We start from the raw sequence: 10,008 nt of genomic DNA, 5'->3' as shown, positions 1-10,008 counted from the left end.
TATGTGTATATATATATATATATATATATATATACAACACAACATCAGAAACAACCTGGATGATAAATGGGTAAAGCACTGAATAGACATTAACCTCCAAAAGGTACACACACGGGCAAAACGCATATAAAAGATGCTCAAAATCATGAATGATTAGTGAAATACAAATGAGAAACAATAGGGTATCACTTCACACCCATGAGGATGACTATTGTGAAACAAACCAAAATTCACATGGCCTGGTAATGTCGTGGAGTAGTTAGAATTCATACACGCCGTTGCAGGGAACATAAAATGGTGGAACCAGTATGAAAAACAGCATGGAGATTCATCAAAAAATTAAAAGCAAAATTATTCTATGATCTACCCATCCCACTTTTGAGTTTATATCCAAAAGAATTCAGAGGAAGATCTATTTGTACATCCATGTCCACTGCAGCTTGATCCACAAAAGCCAGAAATAGGGAGAATCCATCTAAGTGCTAATGGCTGGGTAGAAGGATGGATAAAGTAAATGTAACATGCACATACCATGCGATATTTTTCAACTTTGAAAAAGAAAGATTCTATGATGTGATACAACCTGGGTAACCCCTGAAAACATTATTTTTAGTGAAATAAATGGCTCACAAAAAAACAAAGTCTATAAGATTCCACTGAGGTGAGATGGATGCACTGTGGTGACTGCTCAGAAAAAAGGCTGACTGTTTAGGCAAGCACTGGAGAGACTGCATAGCTGCAAACACCAGGGAAAGTCATATATCATGGGCTCTAAAGAAACAACAGAGCATTTGTTAACTGGGATATTAAAAAAACGCAGACATTACACATCCCCAGAATATGTCTGACAGGCCCCAGGATTATGCAGGATTATGAGGGCTAATGCACAGTTGAGTGTTATTTTTGTTCTCCAGTACAAAGCAAATCTATAAAGCCTGGGGCCAGAGGGCTGCTTTTTATTTAATTCCCCAAATCTCAGCAAAAGATCGTAGGAATACAAAGAAATAGAAAAATGTGTTCTAATCAAAGGACCAAACTAAAACTCAAGACTGACCCTAAATTAATTAGGAATAATCATTACCCGACAAAGATTTCAAAGCAATAATCACTAAGGTGTTCCTGAGGGAGATAAATGGTACCTGGAAAACCACAGATGACCAAAATAAAAATCCAAACAGGCAGAAAGTATAAAAAACAACTAAACAGAAATTGGGAGCTAATAACTAAATTTAAAAGAACACTACAACAGGGTCAGAAACAGATTTCACCAAGTAGAAGAAAGAATCAGATATCTTAAAGGCCCCTTGTTTTAAATTACCCACTGATGGGAACAAAGAAAATATGGAAAAAGACAGAGCCTAAGGGACTCATGGGACATTGACATTGAGGCAACTGACATATTAAGGAGGCCTCCATAAAAAGAAGAGAGTGAAGGGGGGGCAGAAAACTTACATGAAGAACTAAGGGCTTATACTTCCCACATTTATGGAAAGAAAGACAAATTCAAGTAACTCAGTGAATTCTAAGTAGGATAAATGTCACGACATGAACACAGTGACACATCATAATTAACCTACCAAAAAGTACAGGTGAAAAGAGAATTTTGAAACAGCATGACAAAAGCAACTCATCTTATACAAGAGCACTCCTATTATTACTGGGATTCTCAGCAGACCGGAGAGCTGCACGGGAGAATATATTCAAGCTCTGAAAGACAAATACATGTATATATACCAAGAATACTCTATCTGGCAAAATCGTCCTTCTAAAATGGAGAAAGAAGGCTTTCCCAGGTAAAAACCCTGGAAATTTACCCCCGGATCTGCCCTCCAAGAAACAGTAAAGGGAATTCTTCTACTTGAAGTAAAATGATTCTAACCACTAACTAAAACCACATGAAAATATAAAGCTTTCTGGTAAATGTAAATATTTACACAAATACAGAAATGTAAAGTACTATAATAAGGTAACACAAATCAATTTTATTTCTACTACAGAACTTCTTTAAAAATAAAAGTATAAAAATCATAAATCTAGGGTCACCTGAGTGGCTCAGTCGTTAAGTGTCTGCCTTCAGCTCGGGTCATGATCCGGGTGTCCTGGGATCAAGCCCCACATGCTCAGCGGGAAGCCTGCTTCTCCCTCTCCCACTCCCAATCCCAATCCCCCTGCTTCTGTTCCCTCACTCGCTGTGTCTCTCTCTCAAATAAATCAATAAAATCTTTTTAAAAAATCATAAATCTAGGTTACAGAGTATACAACATAAAAGATAAATTCTGGGGTGTCGGTGACATAAAGTGTGTACAGGCTGGTGATTCTAAGTGCTAGAACTCCGGACACAATTGATAGTATCAGTTTTAATGATCTGTTACACTTATAAGAGGGTTTAAGTAATCTCCATGGTAGCCACAAAGAAAACATCTACAGAAGACACAAAAATGACACAAGAATGGTATCAAAGGGACACCTGGGTGGCTCAGTGTTAAGCTGCTGTCTTTGGCTCAGGTCATGATCCCACATCCTGGGATAGAGTCCTACATCAGGCTCCTTGCTCAGCAGGGAGCCTACTTCTCCCTCTGCCTCTGCCTGCCACTCTGCCTGCCTGTGCCCCTACCCCTAACAAATAAATAAAATCTAAAAAAAAAAAAAAGAAAGAAAGAAAAAAAAATGGTATCAAAACATTTCATCACAAAAATCAAAGAAACATAAGGGAACACAGTAAGGGAAAATACATGGGCTGAAATAGCTACAAGATATACAGAAAACTACTTAAAAATGGCAATAGTAGGGCGCCTGCGTGGCTCAGTGGGTTAAGCCACTGCCTTCGGCTCAGGTCATGATCTCAGGGTCCTGGGATCGAGTCCCACATCGGGCTCTCTGTTCAGCAGGGAGCCTGCTTCCTCCTCTCTCTGCCTACTTGTGATCTCTCTATGTCAAATAAATAAATAAAATCTTAAAAAAAAAAAAAAATGGCAATAGTAGCTCTTCCCTTTCACGAATTACTCTGACAGTAAATGGATTAAACTCCTCCAAAGACAGGGTGCCTAGGTAGCTCAGTCAGTTAAGCGACTTGCCTTTGGCTCAGGTCATGATCCCAGGGTCCTGCAATCTCCTCCTTATGCCTGCCATTACCCCTGCCTGTGGTTTTTTTTTTTTTTTTGGAAAAAAGTTTATGTGTTCTCTGGCCTAAGATTGGGCTTAAAGAGTTTTAAAAGTACATGAGTATAAAATAAACATTTGGCTTTTCAGCCTGTTAGAAAGACACTGTTAGGCCTCTGCCCTTGATCATGATCCCAGGGTCCTGGGATGGAGCCCCATGTCGCACTCAGCAAGGAGCCTGCTTCCCCCCCCTCTCTCTGCCTACCTCTCTGACTACTTGTGATCTCTCTCTCTCTCTCTCTCTGTCAAATAAATAAATAAATAAATAAATAAATAGAATAAATAAAAATCCCCTTACTAGCAGCACCCGGGACCCAGATATTGGGTTTGTAATTTGCTCCAACCATTAACCTGTGTTTTCCTTTTGTTTCCATAGAAATGCCTCTTAATAATTACCTGATTGCTTGCACCATACAGGCCTACCTCTAAGAATCCACCCGCATGGGGCACCTGGGTGGCTCAGTCAGTTTGGCAAGGGCACGATCCCAGGGTCCTGGGACGGAGCCCCACATAGGGCTACCTGTTCAGTGGGGAGCCTGCTTCTCCCTTTCCCTCTGTCCTTCCCCATTGTTCATACACTCTCTCTCTCAAATAAATAAAATCTTAAAAAAAAAAAAAAGAAGAAGAACCCGCCTGCACGACCGCCTCCTGAAATGGGACAACTATTTCAACTGAACTAACCTATTCTGAAGACTAAGACTGGTTCATAAAATAGTAATCAAACTTCTTACCTAAGACTCAGAGCAGAACAGTTAAACTCCAGCTAGAAAGAAACAATGTTGATCTATGATGTTTTTCCAAGAAAAATTTTGTCAAAGGGGAGATTTTACAATTGCTACTAACTCCCTCCCAACATATAATGCAAATCCCCTAAAAGACAAGTTCTAGATTTTATATACTAGTATACTCATGATAGTCTACACTGAAATCCACCCACATGCCCATCAACAGTAAAATGATGCCATCAATTGTTTGATAGTCACACAATGGAAGTGGATCCATCCATTCTGATGATACACAATAACATACAGTAATTCACAAACAACATATGGAAAGGAAAAAAAAAAAAGCCAAACATAAGAGTTCCCATTGCCTGAGTACATTTATATAAAGTATAAATAGAAGACAGTAACCTACTGTTTTATACATTAAGAGTGCTGAGCTTTGGGCAAAGTTCCTAAAGAAAAGTATTACAGGACCAACAATATTCTCTTTCTTGATCTCAGTGGTTTTGGGAGATGTAATTAGGTTGCAATTTTCCACTCAGCTGTTTACTTATGATTTGTACAAGTGCCTTTATTTTTTTAAAAAACATACTCATCATTACAAAAAACAACTGGAAGTGAATAGATTAGTATCACAATATACTTACATAGACGATACAGAAATTAAAGATAGAAGTAATGGGGTGCCTGGTTGGCTCTGTGGGTTAAAGCCTCTGCCTTCAGCTCATGTCATGATCCCAGGGTCCTGGGATTGAGACCCACATTGGGCTCTCTGCTCAGCAGGGAGGCTGCTTCCCCCTCTGTCTGTCTGCCTCTCTGCCTACTTGTGATCTCTGTCTGTCAAATAAACAAACAAAAATCTTAAAAAAAAAAGATAGGAAGTAACTTGTAACTTCACACTGTGACTAGTTTTTAAGCATGCTAATTTTTAGCTTAAATCACGAAACACTGAAAACAGAACATTCCAAGTAACAGATAAAATGTAGAATTATTTTCTTAAAATGTACACAGGAAAAGTCAAGAAAGAAGTAATAGACGGGGCATAAGGAAAAGCATAAAAAATGGATAGAACCTAACCCCACTATATCCACTAGAATAGATAAACGAACAGATAAATAAATACATAAATAAATAAACCAAATTCCCAGTACCATCAAACTTTGGGTGAATATATCCCACTGGAATATTCCTAGAACATGAGGATGAAAGTGAAGAAAAACAAACATGTTTTTAATGCAGATAACCAATCCAACAACCAAAATGGCAGTATGAATATCATACAGAATAATCTTTAACATGACTTACACCAGTGTTCTAGGTCAAGCAAAAACAGCATCTCCATTTAGATTTTCTTCACACACTGCACATCACAGTGTCCTTAACTTTCCATGGAAAAATAGGTACAAATGGATTCCCTACTCTACGGGTGCCCCGCATCTCTGCGAGACAGCAACAAACAAATGATTTTATAGACACACTAGCAATAAAGGCATGAAATAATTTAAGAGCAAATTTAATGATATTTGCCATTCAAAAATACTCAAATTTGGTCAAAAGAAAAAAGAGACACACTGCCTTAAAGTGGGGCTTTCCTAGAGATGTTTCGCATCCTCAGTCTCCTCTGGCACTCAAATTTCATGACAGTGACTCCCAGTTTGGTTATATCCATCATAAAATCCTTCCTGCCCTTTTCTACCCTCCTCCCTCCCCCGTCCCATTCCTAGTCATTCATTAAGTATAAATACTCAGGGCCACAGCTTTCATATTTTTCCATACCACTCTATGGAAAGAATACTCTTTGTCTTTGCCTATAAGCCTAGGGTGTCAGAAGACATACCTGAAAGAAAGCAAATAATTATCCCACTTACTACACTTACATGAATATGCATTAAAATGCTGGGGCACCTGGGTGGCTCAGTGGGTGAAGCCTCTGCCTTCAGCTCAGGTCACGATCTCAGCGTCCTGGGATCCATCCCTGCATTGATCTCAGTGTCCTGGGATCCATCCCTGCATCGGGCTCTCTGCTCAGCAGGGAGCCTGCTTTCCCCTCTTTCTGCCTGCCTCTCTGCCTACTTGTGATCGCTCTCTGTTAAATAAATAAATAAATAAAATCTTTTAATTAAAAAAAGTGCATTATGCATAAAATGCTAATATACAAAATGAATACCCATCATAGGACATCAGCATAATGGAGGAACAGGAAGCCGCCAGGACTTTGTTTCCTCCATGGAGAAAAAATGGACCAAACTACCTTTTTCAGTGCTCCAGAAGCCAGTTCGATCACAGCAGCGCAGGCAGACACAGTGTGAAGGAGAGTCACACTGAAGAGACAAGGAGTTTGTTCCACTTGCCTACACGAGTTGCTCATGTGGCCTAGCATTCCATAACGAGACTGTGAGAAAACCCTCACCTCTCCTGCAGGAGAAAGACAGAAGTGACCTCTGTGTTTAATGATCTGGCTTTGGCAGCTGCCCGACAGACCTCTTCCTCTCGTGCAGGACACGGAGGGGACCAGAGGGGACGGGACAGAAGCAGCCTCTGGATGCCCTGTGGTGGCCGCTCGGAGAAAACCCGAGTGCTTGCTCAAACAGCAGAGAAACTGCAGAGCTGAAGCAAACAGCAGGGAGAGGAAGGCATCACGGGCTCCAAAGAAGAAAAAAACACTCTTCTAACTGGAAAATTACAAAAACTCAGACATTACATATGTCCAGAACATGTCTGACAAGCCCCAGAATTAGTAGCACAGCTGACTGCTATTAGTGTTCTCCTGTACAAAGTACATAAAGCCTGGGACCAGAGGCTGTTTCTTCTGTTTGTTTTAATTCCCAAATCTCAACAAAGGATCACAAGGCATACAAACAAATGAATGCAGAAAATTATGTCCCAATCAAAGGAACCAAATAAAGACCCCAGACTGGCCCTAAATAACTATTAAATGCCTATGAAGAATTTAAGTAACTATCACAAAGATACTCATGGAGGAAGAAGAGGAAAACGACAGGAAAGTAAATGACATCAGGAAAACTATAATGATCAAAATAAAGATCCAAAGAGGTAGAAAGTATAAAAGACCACCAGACAGAAACTGGGAGCGAAACAATACAATTACTGAATTTAAAAATAAACTGAAGAATCAGCAACAGACTTGATCAAGCAGAAGAAAGAATCAGAGACATCCTTTTTTTTTTTTTTAAAAGATTTTATTTATTTATTTGAGAGAGAGTGAGAAAGTACAAGCAGGAGAAGTGGCAGGCAGAGGGAGAAGCAGGCTCCCCACTGAGTAGGGAGCCCAATGTGGGACTCAGTGCCAGGACTGCAATCATGACCTGAGTTGAAGGCAGATGCTTCAACCGAGCCACCCAGGTGTCCCAAGATGTCTGATTCTTTCTGGGGCGCCTGGATGGCTCGGGTTGGTTAAGCGTCTGCCTTCAGCTCAGGTCATGATCCCACATTCTGGAATCGAACCCTGAGTCAGGATCCCTGCTCCTTGTCAGGCTGGGGAGCCTGCTGTGGGGAGCCTGCTTCTCCCTTTCCTCTGACGTCCCCCTGCATGTGCTCTCTCTCTCTAACAAACAAAATCTTAAAAAAAAAAAGTTCCCTTCAATTCAAAAAAGTGTTTCTATCATGCAAAGAGAATATCATTTCATCAATAAATAGCTGATGTAATTAATTCTCTTACTAGGACAACTCACCCAGATATGATAAAACACCCACTGACCACTGACCATGGAAAGAATAAGGGAGTCACAGCAAAGTATGTATGGGTAATATTTAGACAGAGAAACAGGTACACAATTTTCTTGGCAATGGACATACAGCTGATCCATGAGTTACGCCCACATTGTCTTAAAATATACTGAAATGAAAACTGTCATCCTGAAAACATAACGTATAGATAAAAAGCAAAACACAACTAACTAATGTGTATCCCATAAAAAAGTCCCATACAAAACAAAAAAATTATGGGATTGTAAAACCAGAGTAAGACAAAATACAACCCAAAATTGTTACACAAAAATACACGTATTATTGGACCACATGGGTGGCTCAGTCCCCTAAGTGTCTGACTCTTGATTTCAGCTTGGGTCATGATCTCGGGGTCCTGGGAGAGAGCCCCACATTGGGCTCTGCACTCAGCAGGGAGTCTGCTTGAGATTCTCACTCTCCCTCTGCCCCTTACCTATCCTATCTCTTTCTCTCAAAAAAAAAAAGACATAAAAACAAAACAAAAAACAAATGAAAACATGTACTATTAAAAAAGAATTCTTCGGGGTGCCTGGGTGGCTTGCCAGTTGAGTGTCTGCCTTCAGCTCAGGACATGATCCTAGAGTCCCAGGATTGAGCCCTGCATCAGGCTCTCTGCTCAGTGGGAGGACAGCTTCTCCCTCTCTCTCTCCCCACACTGCTTGTGCTCTCTCTCACTCTCTCACTCAAATAAATAATTAAAATCATTTTTTAAAATTCTAAGAAAAAAGAATTTTTCTCTTTTACTATAATTTTAAACTGTGACTGTACAAGTATGAAAAACAAGCATTCTGAATCATTGCCATATGTTATAGGGCATTCAAACTGTGAAGGAAATTCATTATGATCAATCATGAAAACCTCTAATGGAAAATGTTATAAAAAAGCATTTAAAAGACATTAAAGGAATGCATTATGTTATTATTATTTTCCTCCTACTCTGTATTACAAAGAATGTAAATCTGTGACCCATTCTTTAGAACCAAGCAAACAAACAAAAGCCCTTCATGTCTAAATAAAGAAACAAAGAAATTGTAAAAAATGCTCACAATTTCCTTACATAAAATAAATATTTGAGATTAAATTCAAATACATTCTCAGAAAAGTAGAAGAAACACCTGAGCATTAATTTACCCTGAAATAAATTACATGTAGGGGCGCCTGGGTGGCTGGCTCATTGGGTTAAGCCGCTGCCTTCGGCTCAGGTCATGGTCTCAGGGTCCTGGGATCAAGCCCCACATGGGGCTCTCTGCTCAGCAGGAGGCCCGCTTCTCCCTCTCCCACTTCCCCTGCTTGTGTCCCCTCCCTCACTCCCTCTCTGTGAAACAAAGATATAAAAATTAAAAAAAAAAAAAAAAAAAAAAGGCTTAACACAAGAGTTCCTCAGAAATAGGCACAGATTCCCCCAGGCCTCCAAATGCAAGGGAAAAGGACTCAGATCATGGAGGCCCTCACCATCCAAGCAGAAGATGTTATCTATGCTGTGACTGTGTTGGAAGGCCATTAGAGCTGAAGGAGAATCCTCACAGGACTTAAGAAAAGGATGAGTACTGGAAGAGGGTGTCCCTCTGACAGCAAGAGAAACACACCTAGGCTTCTCAAACTCATTTAGATTCAAAGAAAGCTACCCACACCACAACGTAAGGTTTACCTTCCTCCTTGCCCTGTGGGCCTCACCTCTGTCATCTGCTTAATTCGTTCCCACCTACCTGGGTGGATGGCTACTGTCTCCTTTCCCTTCACATCCCAGAGCTCCCTCTTTTGTTCCAAAAAGATGACCAGGTCTGGCTTTGATACAACAAGACCTGTTTATTAGAAAAAAGGGATAAATAGTGCTGGAGATTCTAGCTTTCAATCCAGTATCATGCTCAGTAGAGAAGAGAATGCATTGTAGAATTCTAGAAAATGACTTCCCAAAAGCTGTTGTCTAAGAGCCCACTGAGAACATGAAGGAGAAATTTCCACCATTCAGATTTTGGATACCACCTCCAAGAACTAACTACAATAATAAGGAGTGGAAACTCGAGTTAAAGATGTGAGGAGTAACATTTTACGTCCCTTAGAACTTCAAACTGCCACTATCTAGAAATGATGACGTTCTCTTAAGGAAGGGGAAGCTAAAGCTGGAAAGGAAACATCATGAAGATTTTTCTCTCCATCTCTAAACCCCTACTTACTTCCCTTACTGCAGCAATCTGAGTTCCAGTCGTGCAAAGAAGAATCCTCCAAGAGATGGTCTTCAAGGGAAGGAAGAAAACCCTGAGGGTGGTTTGGGAAGTCTGGAAGGAAGTTACCCTCACCCAAGGAGAGAAGGTTTCCATAGTTCTCTAACATCACATCCCTGTACAATTCCCACTGAGTGTGGGTCAGGCGTCCCCAC

The 10,008-nt window shown here is 40.4% G+C and overlaps 1 protein-coding gene across 1 annotated transcript in view; it reads left to right on the top strand.

The window, feature by feature from the left end:
* LOC132005470 (zinc finger protein 665-like) overlaps positions 1-10,008 on the top strand; it is a 612,263-nt gene that overhangs the window by 542,873 nt on the left and 59,382 nt on the right.

Source organism: Mustela nigripes, chromosome 17, assembly GCF_022355385.1.
Source record: "Mustela nigripes isolate SB6536 chromosome 17, MUSNIG.SB6536, whole genome shotgun sequence".
Lineage (NCBI taxonomy): Eukaryota > Metazoa > Chordata > Mammalia > Carnivora > Mustelidae > Mustela > Mustela nigripes.
This window is presented reverse-complemented; position numbering and strand designations above follow the sequence as displayed.